Source organism: Carcharodon carcharias, chromosome 14, assembly GCF_017639515.1.
Source record: "Carcharodon carcharias isolate sCarCar2 chromosome 14, sCarCar2.pri, whole genome shotgun sequence".
NCBI lineage: Eukaryota > Metazoa > Chordata > Chondrichthyes > Lamniformes > Lamnidae > Carcharodon > Carcharodon carcharias.
In genome coordinates, this window is record NC_054480.1 from 24165523 (window position 1) to 24183341 (window position 17819).

The 17819-nt window shown below is 41.0% G+C and overlaps 1 long non-coding RNA gene across 2 annotated transcripts; it reads right to left on the reverse strand.

Annotated features, from left to right (window-relative positions):
- Positions 1-11845: 11845 nt before the first annotated feature.
- LOC121286748 lies at positions 11846-17113 on the reverse strand. Of its 2 annotated transcripts, XR_005945044.1 has the most exons (4): positions 16744-17113; positions 15891-15959; positions 15225-15305; positions 11846-12104 (listed from the first exon to the last, which is right to left on the reverse strand). It is a non-coding gene; the product is annotated as an uncharacterized LOC121286748 (long non-coding RNA). The 2 variants fall into 2 exon arrangements; XR_005945043.1 differs by lacking the exon at positions 15225-15305.
- Between the last annotated feature and the right edge of the window lie 706 nt (positions 17114-17819).

Sequence of the window (17819 nt, forward strand, 5' to 3'; positions counted from 1 at the left end):
TGTATATTAAACATTTTCACTAGGTTGCATGCTATTAACTCTTGAACGTATAAGTGCATTTCAAGTTCTTTATCTTAGAGGATAAATTCTTTCTCGTGCAATTAATACGATTGCTTTGGATTGATTTATCCGCACTGATCATGTAAACAGGACAAATATCAGCGCAAAAATGAGCACAAATATTACTACTTTAAAATCAGCAGGTGTTTCTTTAGAACCTGGAGTTGCTAGAATACCAAGAACAGTTTCAAATCGTTATACTAAGTTCTGCAAAAATAAGAAGGGTTGTCACTTATGTCACTTTCTGTGGCATTATTATAGTACGTGTATTGTAAAATTAGATCAGAAAGTACAGACTGTTACTTCACAATTGTTCCTTTATATTTAATTCCTCTTATGATGTGATCATTTTGCCTAACGAACCTGACAATTTCCATTTTTAAAATTTCGTTTGTGGTTACTGTGTTTAACATCTACTATATAGACATATCTAATATGTGTGTGTTTGCATGTGTGTGCTTGTGTATGTGTGTGTGTTTGTGTATGCTTGTGTATGTGTGTGTGTGTGTTTGTGTATGTGTTTGTGCATGCGTGTGCATGTGTTTGTATGTTTGTGTATATGTATTTTTGTGTATGTGTTTGTGCGTGTGTGTATGTTTATGCATGCGTGTGTGCTTGTGTATGTGTGTAAGTGCGTTTGTGCCTGTGTGTGCGTTTATAATATTCCTCACTGAGACACGTTTCAAGCAGGGACAGGAGGTGAAGCAAAGTTAAAATAACTGTGCTGCCCTTGGGTCACGCTGACCCGTTGCTGTTATTCTTCCTTCATCCTCCCTAACCCGGGAAATAGCTTGAACCAAGTCATTTAACTCAGTATCAAGACCTTGTAGGTTTTGTAATGTGACAATTAAAGAGCGCCACGATAATAAAAGCTCATTGCAGGTAAGTGGGATAATCTGCAAATTATTTAACAAGCAGCATCCCATCGACCGAAAAGGACTATTGAATTATAACAAAAATGTTTAATGATACATTTTAAAACGTTGAGGTACACCGATCCAGTGCTGTCCCGTAAGGGCTACATATTGTAGAGACTGCTATAATCAACCCAGAAACAAAACAACGTAATGCACAAGTCATTTTTTTGCCCCACGTCCTTTGATTTCAAGTGCTACTTTGTTGGAGTATACCCCTAAAAGCCCGCCCCCAACCGCTCAGCAATTTCAAGAGGAATCGAAGACATTTACCGCCTTTCCCATTTAAAATGTTTCCATTGTTGATAAATGCACCTCAGACAGTGCAAGAGGTTATCTTAAAACATACGTGTGTAGTGATTTTACTTTACTGAAAGGTTGTCTTCTTAGTCAGACCCTGATAGCAGCCGGGTTTTGCCACAGTAAGTTTAAGACACACCTTGAAATTTCCCCTTCCCATCCACCTACGAACTTGCCAATTTCATGTTAGTTTCAGGAATGCAATGATGTAGTAAAAAATCCTGATCGTAATTCGTTTTACAGTCTTAAATGTTAATTTATTTAAATGTTAATTAACTCTTGTTTTAAATGAAGTGGCCGAACTCAGACCATGCTCACATGCTTATCTAGTCAAAAAGTTAAAATTTGACTAATCTTAATGCTGGTCCTTTAAAAACAAACTCTTTCTGCCGATGCTCTGAGGCATCAGGATAGTTTGATTAATGAACTGGGATATCACGGCAAAATTGTTAAGATGTAATTGTCTCAGAGATGAGCAGTAAATGAACGCATTGTAGTGTGATTGGTTGTGGTGTTTGTTCGTCCTCTGGTTAATAATAACTGGCTCCTGACAACAGACGTAAATTCAATTATATCGAAACAGTAAACAGTAAAATCCCCTTTATTTTAATATAATTTAGATCTCTTCGATGATTGCATTAACTGCGTCTGCTCGGTTTCAGGGCAACAATGTCTTGTGGAGTTTGCTGACTTGTGACATGAGGGGGAGTCTTGCAAGGAGGGGAATCAAGTGAAAATAAAATGTCAGCTTATACTGTTTGTCCTCCACTGATAGTGTAAATAACTTCTTAATTAAATGAGACGGAGAAACAGTATGTGCATGTGTGTGTAACAGCGAGAGAAAAAGAGGATGTTGCTCTGTTCGGAGTTCCTCATTGTAACAGGCAACGCAATGCATTTATTTTTAATAGGATAAACCCGAATGTGTTTACAACGTCCATCTATAACAGGACAACAGGGATGTTTTATATATTAATAAAGTGAAGTAAAACATAAATAAAATAAATCAAAATAAAGTATAACAAAAGCATAAATTGTCATTCCAAACTGAATCAATATCATAGGTCAGGAAGCACGTGAAGAGTCAGTGGTAATTGCAGACAATAAATGACGATTAAATTACTTTTAATATACTCATCACATGATCGCCATTCGAAGATGTGATGTCGTTTGCCTTAACAACTGGTTTTGTTTAAATTGTACATTCTGGATGTATCTTTAGAAATTGATGTATTTTAGATCATAACTGCGGATGACGGGTTTTGATTGATTTAACCGTCTTAAAGAGGAGGAATCGCTTTTTCCAATGTGAAGTGGTAATACTCTGACTGTTTCCTCGTGGCTCCATTTTACATATGAATGCAATATTTGTTTCCCAAAGTTAATGTATATGCTGACAGGATCAGCAGCAGCGAAATATAAATCTGCGTTTCTGATAAATCGCGGTCATCATTGCTGACCTCAATTACTTGACTTTCTCAGTAGTATATAATTGTTTAATTGTGTATAAAGTTCTTGAAATATAAATACCAGTTGATTTGTTAGAGTGTGATAGATGTTATACTTAAAATTGTTTTATGTTTTAAATAGAAATGAAACGGCGTGCTGTCATATTAAAATATTTAATTTTATTCTTTTACAAGGTTTCTGTATATTATTATTGAAATCAACTTATTGTTTCTTTATTATTCTAACAAAACGGTTGCAAATAACTGATCTATCTATTAAGCCTGGTCAATGTGCCCTGATACTCACTTTAGATAAAATCACTGTCAGAATCAAAACACGGCCAGTGTAAATACTTGATGAGAATAATATGAACCATATGGGGAGAGTATGTTTAATAGTAAATGTTTAATGTTTCTGTAGCTGAAACAAAAAAGGTTTGCCTGAACTTACAGTTAAAATAAGCAGAATGTCTACACTATTATAGTCCCGCCGTGTAACTGATCTTCGTCAAATTATTCCCTCCACCGCGACTCAGTGCTCATTCAATTCTCCCACTCTCTGGATGCGCTCTCGGGCGGAGGGCCGCTCCCTGATTCGGGTATTAATCTGTACCAGTGAAATAGTTTAGTTTTGCACTGGTCTTCCACCGCCAACACCCCCGCCCACCCCCACTTGATATAAACAAGTTACAGATTACTACATGAGGTCTTGCTCTCGTAAGGTGTTTGTATGATGAGTAGATCCGGGTGGGTTTCTGTGCAGAAATTCACACTATTGGTAGTTGCATGGACTCCACTCCAGCCGTTTAAGGTTTTTGCAACCTCATCCTTTATCCGCACTTATATTGGTTTTTGTATGAGGTCACATTCTTGGGTTCGCACATTAAACCTAGGTATCCGCATGCGTTCTCATTATTAATGTAGGGTATCTGCATGCAGACTCACTCTGTCAGTGGAGGTCATTCCATACCGGTGTCCTTCATTGTCTAGTCTGTGTGGGATCTCTCTGCCTATTGGGAGTCTGTATTGGGTGCCTTTTTAGGTTCTGGTGGTGTCAGTAGGGATCCTATTCCCAGTACCAGTCTCTGTAGGTGGTCTCCCTCTCTCTCTCTTTGTTGGTTTCCCCGTGCGGGAATCCATCCAAAAGAGGGGGCACCGATAACATAGCACAGGAGAGCCGAGCTTTCTAACTCCAGCCTAATCTCTATCGGGTCTCTTCCATTGGTGCCCACATGCGGGGTGGGGAATCTCACTCTTTGTACCAGTGCCTAAATTGAATCCCAGCTTCCGCACTGTTGACGTTATGGAGTTTGTCCTTATTTTAGAGTATTTTTAAAATCCTTTCATGGCACGTGGGCATCTGTCTATATGGACGTATGGGATCTCACTATTGTTATCTCTATGGTGCCTTTTTTGGCGTATTGGTGACTTACTGCACTGCTGTCACAATGGACGCCCTAATCTTATGGTTGTTGCCTTCATGGCGTATGTTTTTTCGCGTGATGGTCAGGGTTTCTCTATATCGAAGTCTCTATGGGGTCACCAATTCTAGTACATGGATCCAGGGTTGAAATGGGTTCTGTATGGCGTCTTAATCTGTATTGGTGTCAGTCTCTATAAGGGCATATCATATTTCTGCCTCAATAGGGTTTATCTCTCTTTATTTGGGACTTATTGGTGTCTTCCCTCTATGTTGTATAAGATCTGTATAAGGTATCCTTCTGTATTTGTGTTTGTATAGGATCATGTTGTGGTTGGATTTTTCTCTGATTTATTGCTAATTCAGGGTGTATTTGGAGCCAGCTGTTGGCTGAAGATCTGAAGCCCATTTCCACCAGGAAAACAATATTTTCGATAACCGTCCACCGCTCTTTAATTTGTCTGCAACTGGATCCTGTAATCTGCATCATATTAATCAAGTAAAATGTTACCAGGTTATCAAAGTCACTAATGCATATTCAAGAGGTCTGCACAACATATACACTTTCCAATAGAGTCAAAGAAACAGGTCCTATCAACCAGCAAGGTCTCACAGATGTAAGGAGCAATTGACAGAAGGCATTCAAAGCCTCATTTGACAACCCTCAGCTTTATACACAGAAATTAAATGTAATTCTAATAATGTGATGCCAGTGTAAAATGTCAATTACCTTATTCTGTGTGAATGCCCAATTCTCAGGTAGCTATCATTATGAATTCATCATGTGACACGCTATTACACCCATCAGCGTGACTTCAAGCCAGGCATGAGGATGGTTTCTTCATAATCAGGGAAAATTATGCTACTAAGTCTTCCACTTAACAGAATGAGATAACAGATATAATGAAGCCCATGCAAGTGTAAGACATATCATTGTGCGGACTATAACTATTTACAAGTATCATTTTAGGTGCTTGGATAAATCTAGTGAAGATATCAAATAAAATTAAACCAATAATTTTAGAATCGTTGCAGCTTGTTGCATTCCACAGAAGATCTCATTGAAGAAAGGTATGCTGCTCCAGAAGCTGATGAAGATAATCGTATGGATAAGAGGGTGGAGCACCTCCACCATCTCCATAGCAAAGGGGAGAAGGTATACCAGGACTGCCAGCAATCAGGGAAACTTCTAGCACATTACTTTCAATAAGTAAAGGTTGACACAGTAAATAAAACCACTTCATATCTACCCACGTTCAATTTACAATGTTTCTTACTTTCAAAGAGTTCAGGCCATTTTCTTCATAAGACGGGAGTTCAAAGGAACCCAAAGCTCTGTTTTATCTTAAAACTTTGCAATGATACACAGAAATGAACTTAGAATGCAATCTGCTTAAAATATATATTTACTTTCCTTAATGCTGTGTCCACCATTTGTGCCATCTAGTTTATTAGGCTGCACTCCCAGTCCACTAGCTTTATAAGGTGCTCCCTCAGTGAGATGAGATTTGAGTGGCAGCTGGCTGGATTGGTTCTATTGGTGTCTTAGAGGCATAAGTTCCTTGGGATGTTTTATTACATTAGGTATGCTATATGAATGCAAGTTATTGTTGTGTAAGGAATCAGGCTGAATGCCACTGCCTGGAGAGACAACAATATCTGCAACCAATCCTTACAACTCGCTGATGCTGGACATTGGCTTAACTTTGTTTCTGGTAGACATTATTGCAGAAAAAATTGTTTCAGTCAGGTTTTAGAAATACTGTACTAATATGGCATTCATGCTAGTCTTCCAAGCATGGTGTGAAAGTTGCCACACTGGACGCCAACAATGTCTTCTTCCTGATGTCTTGTTGCTGCAGAAATTTCCTCTACTGTCACTCTCTTCAGGTTTGGCAAGTCATGAGAAATTTCCTGCAATGCGTTACTGATGCTGGTGGTGCCCTCTTCCCATTTGTCCACTTTTCTGCATAAGTGTAAGCATCATCCCTGTTGCCTTCACTTGAGATTGATTCTCCCTAATTTAAACTATTTTGAAGACCAGCACATTGAAATTTAGATCTCCAAGTTCCTCATCCAAAGAAAATAGTGTGGAGAAATGACAGTCTCCCTTTCTTTCACATCCAGGTCTTCATTCTCATTCATGCTCATTGTTCATTCAGTTAACACCTTCTGGCTACCCGCTTCTTCCAGAGTAGTTGGCTCTGCACTGATGCTGGAGCAAACAAGGTGCCATGATAGACGTGTTAATGAAGTGACAGTAGGTGAAGTTCTGACCACACCAGCAGATTCTGCTTTGGATATGCCTAGATGGTCATTGGAATGGTTGATTCTTCCTAAAAGTCATCCCCAATGACAGGGTCTCCTGGATGGAGTATCAAGAAGTAGGGGGCATGGTCTCAGGATAACTAGAATATAAAAGCAGGGATGTGCTGCTGAGGCTTTATAAGGCTCTGGTCAGACTGGAATTCATTGTCACAGAAGGCTGTGAAGGCCAGGTCATTGAGTGTATTTAAGACCACGATAGATAGGTTCTTGATTGGTAAGGGGATCAAAGGTTACGGGGAGAAGGCAGGAGAATGGGGTTGAGAAACTTATCAGCCATGATTGAATGGTGGAGCAGACTTGATGGGCCGAATGGCATAATTTCTGCTCCTCTGTCTTATGGTCTTATAGTCTTAACATTTAAGAAGTATTTGGATGAGCACTTGCGATCCCATGGCATACAAGGCTATGGGCCTAGTGCTGGAAAATGGGATCAGAATAGTTGGGTACTTGTTTGACCGGCACAGACTCGATGGGCCAAAGGGCCTTTTACTGGGCTGTCGACCTCTATGATTCTATGATAAGGAGAAATTCAGGATAAGGAGCAATTTCTTCAATCAGCGGGGTGTAAATCTTTGGAATTCCAAACCCCAGAGGGTCATTGAATCTTTGAGCATATTCAAAGCTGAGAACTTAGGACACTAATGGAATTAAGGGAAACGTAGATTGAACAGGAAAGTAGACTTGAGGGTGAGGTTCAGCCATGATCTTATTAAATGGCGGAGAAGTGTGAAGGACTATTTTGCCTACCCCTCCACCTATTTCTTAGGCTCTAATGTCACTGTGTTTCATGCTTGGTGGGGGAGGGAGGGGGGGGGGGGGGGGTGGTGGTTTGGGGGGGTGGGACTGCGGACATTTAAGGTTTGGATGGGGCACCAGTAATGAAAGCTACTTTTTCCTATATGCTTTCAAGCTTCTTGTTTGTTGTTGCCTACTCCTACACTTATTTCTTAGGCTCTAATGTTCTTATGATGTAAATTACAGAAGAGTCTATTTAGCTATATTTACACTAACATTCCCTTGAAGAAATAGTTGTTTCATGCTAAGGCAATGTGAAACCATAAATAAACAGATATACTACATATGATGAGCATTTCCCAGTTTTTACTAACTTTGTTGCCACCTCATGTCCAATCTCACCATTTTGCACAGCCTCTCCTGACTCTGCCTGATTTACAATACTCCTGGCTCGTGCAAAATCCTGACTTATGTCTTGTGGAAGTTGGGCAGATTTTGGGGAATCAAGTGAGTTATTCGCTGCAGAATTCCCAGTCTCTGACCTACTCTTGTAGCTGCAGTATTTATCTGACTGGTCCAGTTAAGTTTCTGGATGTTGGTGCTGAGGGATTCATCGATGGTAATGCTGTTGAACATGATAGCAAGATGGTTAGATTCTCTCCAACTGGAGACTTGTGACACTTGTGTGGCACAAATGTAACTTGCCACAGCCCAGGCCTGAATGTTGTCCAGGCCTTTCTGTATGTGGGCAAAACTGCTTCCATATCTGAGGAGTTTTGAATGATACTGAACACTAAACTATCATCAGTGAACATCCCCATTTCTGGCTTTATGATAGAGGAGAGGTCATTGATGAAGCAGCTGAAGATGGTTGGGTCTAGGACACTGCCCTGAGGAACTCCTGCAGTGATGTCCTGGAGCTGAGATGATTGGCCTCCAACAACCACAAACATCTTCCTTTGTGCTAGGTATGACTCCAGCCAGTGGAGAGCTTTCCTCCTGATTCCCAGTTTTGCTAGGGCTCCTTGATGCCACACATTCAAATGCTGCTTTGCTGTTAAGGGCCATCACTCTCACCTCACCTTTTGAATTGAGCTTTCTGTCCATGTTTGCACCAAGGCACATTGTGGTCAGGAGTTGAGTGGTCCTGATAGAACCCAAACTGAGGATGGGTGAGCAGGTTATTGATGAGTAGGTGCCACTTGATAGCACAGTTGATGACCCTTACTACCGCTTTGCAGATGATTAAGAGTAGACTGATGGGGTGGTAATGAGATTTGTCCTGTTTTTTTGTGGGCACACATACCTGGGCAATTTTCCACATTGTTGAGCAGGTGCCTGTAGCTGTAATGGAACAGCTTGGCTATGGGTGTGACTAGTTCTGGAGCACAAGTCTATAATACTACAGCTGGAGTGTTTTCAGGACCCATAGTCTTTGCTGTACCCAGTGCTTAAAGCCATTTCTTGATATCATGTGGAATGAATAGAATTGGTTGAAGACTGGCATCTATGATGTTGAGGACCACAGGAGGAGGCTGAAATGAAATATCCACTCACCACCTCTGGTTGAAGATGGTTGCCAATGCTCTAACCTTGTCTCTTGCAGTCACGTGCTCATAAAGGTGTGGATGGGGCCTCCCCCTCTGGTTAGTTGTTTAAAGGTCCACCACAATTCGCAATTGGTCATGGCAGGACAGCAGAGCTTTTATCTGATATGTTAGTTGTGGGATTGCTTTGTTCCATTTATCACATGCTGTTTCTGCTGGTTAGTGTGCAGGTAATGTGTTGTAATTTCACCAGGCTGGCTCCTCATTTGTAGGTATGCCTGGTGCTGCTCCATTTATGCTCTCCTGCACTCCTCACTGATCAATAGTGGCTAGATGCTGATTGTAAAATGAAGGACATATCAGGCCACGAGTTTACAGATTGTGGTTGAATACAATTGTGCTGCTGATGATGGTCCAACATGCCATATGGAGTCCCAATTTTGATCTTCTAATTCTGTTCTCTCTCCCATTTAGCATAATGGTAGTGCCAAGCAAACCTGCTGGTTGGCTTCCTGCCCATTGTTTCTAAGAATTGATCCCTTCTAACCTACCTTTAATTTGCAGCACACAAGAACACAAGAAATAGGAGCAGGGTTAGACCATTTGGCCTGCTGAGCCTGCTTCACCATTCAATACTATCATGGCTGATCTTGAGCTTCAACTCCAATTTCCCACCCACTCTCAATATCTCTTAATTCCCAAAGAGAATAAAAATCTGACCATCCCAGCCTTAAACGTATTCACTGATGGAGCATCCTCAACCCTCTGGAGTAGAGAATTCCAAAGATTTACAACACTTTGAGTGAAGTAATTTCTCCTCATCTCAGTCCTAAATGATCGGCCCCTTATCCTGAGACTGTGTGCCTGTGCTTTAGATTCCCTGACCAGCAGAAACAATCTCTCAGCATCTATCCTATGAAGCCCCCTCAGAATGTTGCATGTTTCAATGGCCTTGGCTCTCATTCTTCTAAACATCAGAGAATATAAGCCCATTTTACTCAGCCTCTCATCGTAGGACAACAACCCTCATCCCAGGGGCCAAGTTAATGAATCTCATGTTAGTGTACTGTATTCACTGTACTGCCTCCTGTACAACTATATCATTTCTTAGATGTGGAGATGAAAACTGCACACAGCATTCTAGGTGTGATCTCACCAAAACCTCATACAAGTATCGCAAGACTTTATTCTTGCACTCCGATCCTCTTGCAATAAAGACCACATGCCATTTGCCTTCCTAATTGCTTGCTGCACCTGCATGCTAACTTTCTGCATTCCTTGTATGAGCACACCCAAGTCTCTTTGAACATTAACACTTACAAGTTTCACACCTTTTTTTTAAAAAAAGTCTGCTTTTCTATTCCTACGACCAAAATGAATAGCTTTACACTTCCATTATTCTCCATCTGCCACCTTGTTGCCCATTCACTTAACTTGTCCATGTCTCTTTACAGCCTCTCTGTGTCCTCCCCACAGCTTGCCTGTCCACTTCGCTTGGTATCATCAGCAAACTTAAATACATTAGTCTCCGTCTCTTCAGTAAATCAGTAATATAGATTGTAAATAGCTGAGGCCCCAGCACTGATCATTGCAGCACTTCACGATTCACTGCCTGCCAAATTTTAAAAAAGGCCTCATTTATACCCACTCTCTGCTTTCTATTCATGGAGGCATCTGATAATCTGTTGCTAACCTCTAGGCCCTCCAAGGCTCTTGCGTCTTGAGACATCTGATACTTTCTGCTGCTGGGAAACTGATGATACCTTTAATTGGGTACTAACCACATTAGAAGCTGTATTAGCATTCCAACCCCACTCTACATAGCAAATAAGAGGCTGATGTAGAAAGTGTAGTGAGTTAGCAATGTGGACAAGTAGTCTTGCTTGGCTGCTAAACTATCAATGGGAGGAGAACGCAGCCCCCAGTGCCTGTGCGGATTCTTACTCTCAGCACCTATTCTTTCTGGTCTTTTGCTGTCTGTTTTGGTAGCTTCATCGGGTATTTCTCTCCCTCTTTCTCTGTGTAATGGTGTTTTATGAAGTCTTAACCTCTGTCCTGATGTCAATATACAGTCTCCATCTGTTTGCTGGAGATGTATGAGGCCTTTTTGCATTCGTGTCACTTTCTGTACTGTTTTCACTGTGGAATCTCTCTTCTAATAGTGTATGAATCTCACAATCTGTTCTATCCTGTTTCGGAATCTTTCTATGTGTGGCATTTCTATGTTTTTTTGTCTATATACAGATGTCAAGTGGGATATCCTTATCCTTCTGTCTGAATGGAGTCTCACTTTTATTGGTATTTCTACCCATCTGCAGAAATAGAACCACTTCTATTTGTATTGGTAACTGCACGATATCTCAAATGAAAACAAAAATACCTGGAAAAACTCAGCAGGTCTGGCAGCATCTGCGGAGAGGAACACAGTTAACGTTTCGAGTCCCTATGACTCTTCGACAGAACTAAGTAAAAATAGATTTTTACTATTTTTCCTTAGTTCTGTTGAAGAGTCATTCGGACTCGAAACGTTAACTGTGTTCCTCTCTGCAGATGCTGCCAGACCTGCTGAGTTTTTCCAGGTATTTTTGATTTTGTTTTGGATTTCCAGCATCTGCAGTTTTTTGCTTTTATGCACGATATCTCTTTGAGTATTGATGTATGAATGGAGTCTTATCATTTTGACCTTTCGACGGAGTGTTACTGTCTGCATTGGATGATATTTGGGATCTATTTGCATTAGAACATGTATGAGATCTCTTTCTCCCTGTACTGGTATCCACGGGTCACTGTTCTACTGTCTCGTTGCGAGTTGTCTCACAGCGTAATTAGTGTAGTTATGTATTATATTATGATCTAACCTTTGACTCAGTGAGCGCCTTCCCACCTTGGAGCTTAAGAAATGTAGCGTTCACAGCCCGAAGTAAGTGGAGACTGGAACTCCAACTCTTAATTCTGCCCTGGCAGACTCGCCCTATAAATATCCTCATACTCATGAACGTTCCCCAGCCTCTTTGTATGAGATTGAGTCTCCTCCCGCTTTATAGGTCTAGCTACTACAATGGTTACAGCAATGGAAGAAACCTTCACATTATGGTCTGTTAATCTCAAATCCTTCTTTAATGATATTCCTATTCTCCAGTTGGAAGGTGTAAACATAGAACAATGACTTGTTGGTACCGATTAATGTGTGGCGTTTTTGCCTTGCTGTTTATTTGTACCCCCAGTCTCTGTCCTGGTGTCTGTACGGGGTTTTCATTCTCTGTGCTGTATCTTTAAGATAAACTGGCTGTACAGATACTATGTTAGGAGATCTCCACATCTTCCCGCTGTATCAACTGGATAACTATTCCCCCTGTAGCGAAACAAACGCATCAAATAAATAAATTCATCAAATGCGACGGAAACAAATACTTTGGACAACTCAAGCAGATTTCAAAAATAAAAGGCTTCTTTTAGTGACTTCAATCCGTTTGATTTCGAAGCTGTAAACTAATATCTCTGAAACAATTCAGATTCCAAAGACTGTTACAAGTCTGTAACATCTCTCAGCTGGTTTAAGTTCTGAAGCCGTCAGTTATCTTTGAACAGGAAGAGATTTTATATATATATATATATATTTAAAATCCAATGCATTTACGTTACGATCTGTTTAATCCTTCGGATATTCGGGGCGAGGACCCAAGTGTACCCTTAAAGGATCCCTGTTGGATTCTACAGGCCGTGTTTGCGGACACTGCAACCCCCATGAATTCACTGACTCCGCAGATCCTCCCAATTCCCATAGCTTGTCCATGTAAGTTTTAGAGAGTTCCTTTGTCTCTCTCTTACGGAAGGGGATTGTCTTCTGGAAGATGATTTCTGGAAAACTCATCCACTTTCGCTTTTCTCATTCAAGCTTTCAACGCGACTTCCAAAAAAACAGGCTCGCAAACCTTCAGCTGTATATTGAAGCTTTACCGTCGGGTTCTGATCAGGAACACATGCAATTCTTCGCCTGTTTTATTTTAGTATAACGGATTGACTTATTGCTTACTGTCCGATATTAGCGAATTCAAACTGTTAGCTCTATTGATGAATGCACCGCAGCTTCTAAGCATCTCTAGGAACCCACGGGGGGGGGGGGGGGGGGGGACCGGACATTTAAATAAAGTAACTGTTGTTAAAAAAAGCCGGGTTAACTCAAAGAGACTCTGCAATATGAGCACCGCGGTAACACAATTTGTGTTAGGTAGAATTAAGTTGCGCAAGCGTTTTTAATTGGAAATGTCAAATGTCGTAGCTAGGAGTCCGTTCGTTTCAACTTGACACATTTAGCAATATTTTTATTACTGGCAAAAATCAAAATAGCATCGAACTAAATAGCGCTCAAAAACTGGGAAAAGCCCCTCAATGGGCGCCTAAGAGTCAGTTTTAAAATCGAGCTTCCGTGCGCAAATATCTGAGTGCAAGCGTATATTGGGGTCAAAAATTATCCTTTTGTGATCCTTTTGCAAGGCGTTTCACAGGAGTGACCGAGCGGGTGTTAGAGGACACGTACGAAAAGAGTGTTTGAAATTAAGTTAAGCACGACCAACAGTAAGTATGCCTCTTTAAGAATCATCCTTATCCTCTTTAAGGATGCGCTAGTGACTGCCCATTTCACTTGAAGTTTTATACGTACACATATCGTCATTTACTAATGTATGGCTTGGGACGATTCACGACATTTAAATGCAAGTTGTTGTTGTACATACATCTGCACAGATGCATTTAACCCCGCTGCAACTGTCAAAATAAAAACTTTATCGAGTGGTTGCAGTTTTCAAATCATTTTGGTGTCACGCACACACCCGTTGTTGGCTAATTGTTTGCAGACACCCGTTCAGTTTGAACTGCCTGGAAATATCGAAACATGTCTGACAACTTCATGGGCGTCTTATGAAAGCCCAGTGCCGATCCTCAGATGAATTGTCACTTGTGTTATGGGCCGAATGGCCTCTTCTGCACTCTGTGATTCTGTGATTGTCTGAATCATTTCCACGATATTTTGTCAACAGTGGAAGATGTGGACGGGGAGCTTGGGGCTGATTCATGGCTTTGTCGGTGGAGTACTATCCATATATTCCATTGGGCGCCAAGGGAAACGGCACATTGGATCATGCAATCAATCCATCAGAAAATAAACCAGATTCAACAGATAATCCAAATGCTCTCATGCACAAGTGGCAAGAGAGACTCGATTTGGAAGGCGTTTTGGGAAGAGTGCATCAAAACAATTGGCACAAGAGTTGAGCCCAATCTAATTGTTGGCAACGATTTACATGAAACACGGGGTCTGAAACACTGGCGACCCCCACCGTTAGAGTCACCGTTTTCCTTTAGCATCCTACAAATAAACTTGCCCGGCGAAAACAAAATTATTACGGCTTCAAAAATATTTGCCTCAAATTTACAAGCTTCGTCTGACTCCATTTTACTCGATAGTAAAACTCCGCCGAGGAAGATGAGGGTTAGTATATAAAAAGGGAGAAGGGTTGATCATTATTTTAAAAATATGTATTCCCCAGCGCTTTGCCCATCTCACAGACTTGGAGGCGCCCCCAGGACCCGATCCTGTACCATTCTCCTCCGCGTCCTTTCATTCGTTCAGATATTGACTAATAAAAGCTATAGACGTGTGGGAGCTGAGACATTTGAGAGTTTGATATAGCAACTCGCCACTGAAAAGCAAAGCTTCCAGTCACCTTTTGAAAAGGGATGCGCCGGTCACTGACAATTCAAAACTTCAAGGAATGCATTTACGATAATCGTTTAAATTCTATTAAAATAAATATGACCCATAAAGTAGATGTAATTGCAACAACGACCTTAACGATCGCAGTGAGCTACCGCATTTCAGGAAATATGAAGTGTGCACCATGGCAGTTAGAAATGCCTTCCAATTTCATCTTAAATAGAATCCGCAATCAAAGCGAGCAAAACAAGTCACATCTCTCTCTGCTCTCTTAGAGACGCTCGGGGTAAAGCACGGGGTTTTCACTAAAAACAATGTTGCATTTCTGGCAACATTGAAAGAAGCAATTTGGAAAGAGGAATTGAGAAAATTGTCTTGGAGACACAGCCGTAGATTTCCCCGTTTCCCAAGTGATGTTAGAGGTAAAGGGTGGAGAGCAGGCTTTTACTTAGCGAGGAGAAATGTAACTTTCGCGGGAACGTTGAGGATGCTGGTTCCCCATCAGCTTCCTGTGTTAATACGAGAATTTCGTTACAAAAATGCCAGAAAAGGCTCAGCGTTTGAACAGAATAATTCGTCATGAAAATGCAAACGGATTAATTTGGAAACATCCACATTGTTCTCATGTGGATCCAATGTCAATCTGAAAGATAGCTCGTTTGAACGACCAATACATGCTATATTTAGTGACGAGTGCTCCAATACACTGCTAATATTCACCCACTTCATTACAGCGGCTATGTACACTTCGGGGGTTACCATTGTTAAGGTTCTCCGTATGTTGTCCTGCTTATTGCACCAGCACTGCGATTCCCACAGGAATATCAGGGAAACGCCTTTCTAGAATTTTTAAAAAAAATATATCAAGACGGGATCATAATTTACACAAATGTAACGAGATTCCCATCCGACAATCAATTTTGGTGATATTAATATCCAAAATTAAATATAAAATATACATATAGCTTGAGAAAAGTCGGATGTGATACCAGGTTTGTGTTGTCGCTTTAATTCAGAATGATTATGGATTATCTATATTAATATTTATTTCATGTAAACCTTTCAAATCCCACTCTTTGTTTTGATTTCGGAGTTTCAGCTGATTTATGAAGCTGCCACGAAATTGAAAAAACCAAATGGGATAGGCGACAATCTGGATCCTGTATTATGCTGCGGGTACGCATTTATTAAATTGTACTAGGTTTCCTGCATAAATTACTATTTAAACAGCAATAAAACCGCCCAATTATTACAACACTCGAGATGGTGATGACTGTGTTGAAGTAGAGCGGGGCAGCAACCCCCCCCCTGTGTTACCTGTTAACCAGGTTAATGTGGGAATTATCGTCAATTTGGAAAAGTTAACTAAAATTGCATGCACGTTTCATTCAGTTCGCCTCCGGAGAATCCACAACCAGCAGATACCTTCGCCACAATGCGTTTAAACCCATCTTGCTCGGTGTTTGGGATGGTGCGTGTGCGTTGCAAAGTTGCCTTTTTGAAACAAAAAATAGAGGTCACCTAAAATGCATAGGCCTCTGTTAAATAGTTACCAGATCCTAATAATCTGGCTAAACGACAGCAAATCAGCATAAAGTAAATGAAAGCGAATAGTCCCACCTTCTAGCCTTAAAGCTGAGTGTCCTTGCAATAAAACTAAAAGGGGACTTTAATAATTTTTTTTGTATTCAACATTGAGAAGCATAAATAGCGTTTTACTATCAAACATGAACAGAATTCGCAATCAGTAATTCAGGTATGCAGTACTGGGAGAAGAATATTCCGAGAACAGTTTACTGAACCTACTTGGAAACCATTGACTATTCACATGGTCGGGTTCGCCGCTGACTTGACAAATATGGCCTACATTTGTTTTTATTGTTGAGGAATATGCTCAAACACCCGATAAAATGGCAATAAAACTTTAAACAAATATCACCGAAATTCCATACCAATGCACCAATAACTGGGTTGCTAGAAACGCGATTTTTAAAAATTTGAGCCAATTCGTTGTTACAATAATTAAACATGATTTTGTCAACAAAATTATATGTCCAGAAATGTCGTGCAGATGGTACATTAACAAATACTAAGGGATACGACAGTCTTACGGCCCATGGTTCATACAGTACTTCATGCCCCCTCCCCCCGTACCCCCCCCCCGCCCCCCACCCCGCCAACGCCCCCCAAACGGTCTCGAAGCCAAATATCGTATTTTTAACAACGTGCAGTTTTTAGATAGGAATGTGCCATTTTCATCCGGGGTCAGTCTGTTCACCTTCATCCAGCGGGGCCCGGGCAGCTTCTGAGGGCGCAGTTATACTCTCACTGCTGCATCCATGCGAAAGTGGTTTGGATGCGCTGAAAGGATGAATGTGGCAGCATTGCCCGGGAGTTGAATCGCAATCTGACTTCCAGCGTCCACTTAAAGCATGCAGGCACCTTTCTTGGTTGCCCATATGGAAGCTCAGTTTGAGGCAAAACCCCCCACCCCCCCAGTATAACTCAGATCTGCCTGCTAAAACCATCATACCACCGGAAGCTGTTTTATCACTGGAACCTGAGGGTGCACTGACACTGTACATGGTGAACTGAGAGCAAACCGCTCTCAAGTCGTAGGGCAGTTAGTTAATTCACAACGGCCTTCTCAAGGCTCCAGCTCCTCATGACGAGGCCGGTGTTAATCCCCAGTTATGTTGTGTTAGCATGGTGGTGGGAGAGGACAGATACATTTGAAACCCGAACTGTTCCACACCACGTCGAGGAACCTGCAAGGTTTCGTTTATCCCAGTGCAGCTGGGAATTAAGTCGCCGATCCGATCCTATGTTTACACATCGACTTTAAAGTCAGCGGCCATCTCAGCAGTGCGGGTAACACACAAGAGTAATTCGACGGCGAAGCTAAAGTTAGCACACGGAAAATTCTCTCACAATCCCTTTAGCTAAAGAAAACAAAAATGTTCTATGCCACATCAATTAATTTAGCGATTAAAATTTAATCTATTTATCTTACTGTTCTGTTATCAATTATATCAACTGGTTTTAGCTGGTTCAAAAACAAAGGAGATTTAGAAAAAAACTCGAGTAGTGAAGATGTCTAATTCTGAGCTTCTTTCACCCAACACAATGTCACCCATTAATAATATATTTGCAAGATCCCAATATTCAAGATATTGTGTCCACGTGACTTACTTACATAATAACTTGACTCCAATCAGTGTTTGGGCCATTTTAGGTTTATTTCACACAGTTAAACGCGTTTTTCAACGAGGCTGCAAATGTCTCGTGCAGTTATATTACCACATTCACATCAATATAAAATAGTTTGGGTTGAACATCAGCAGAAAAGCGGCA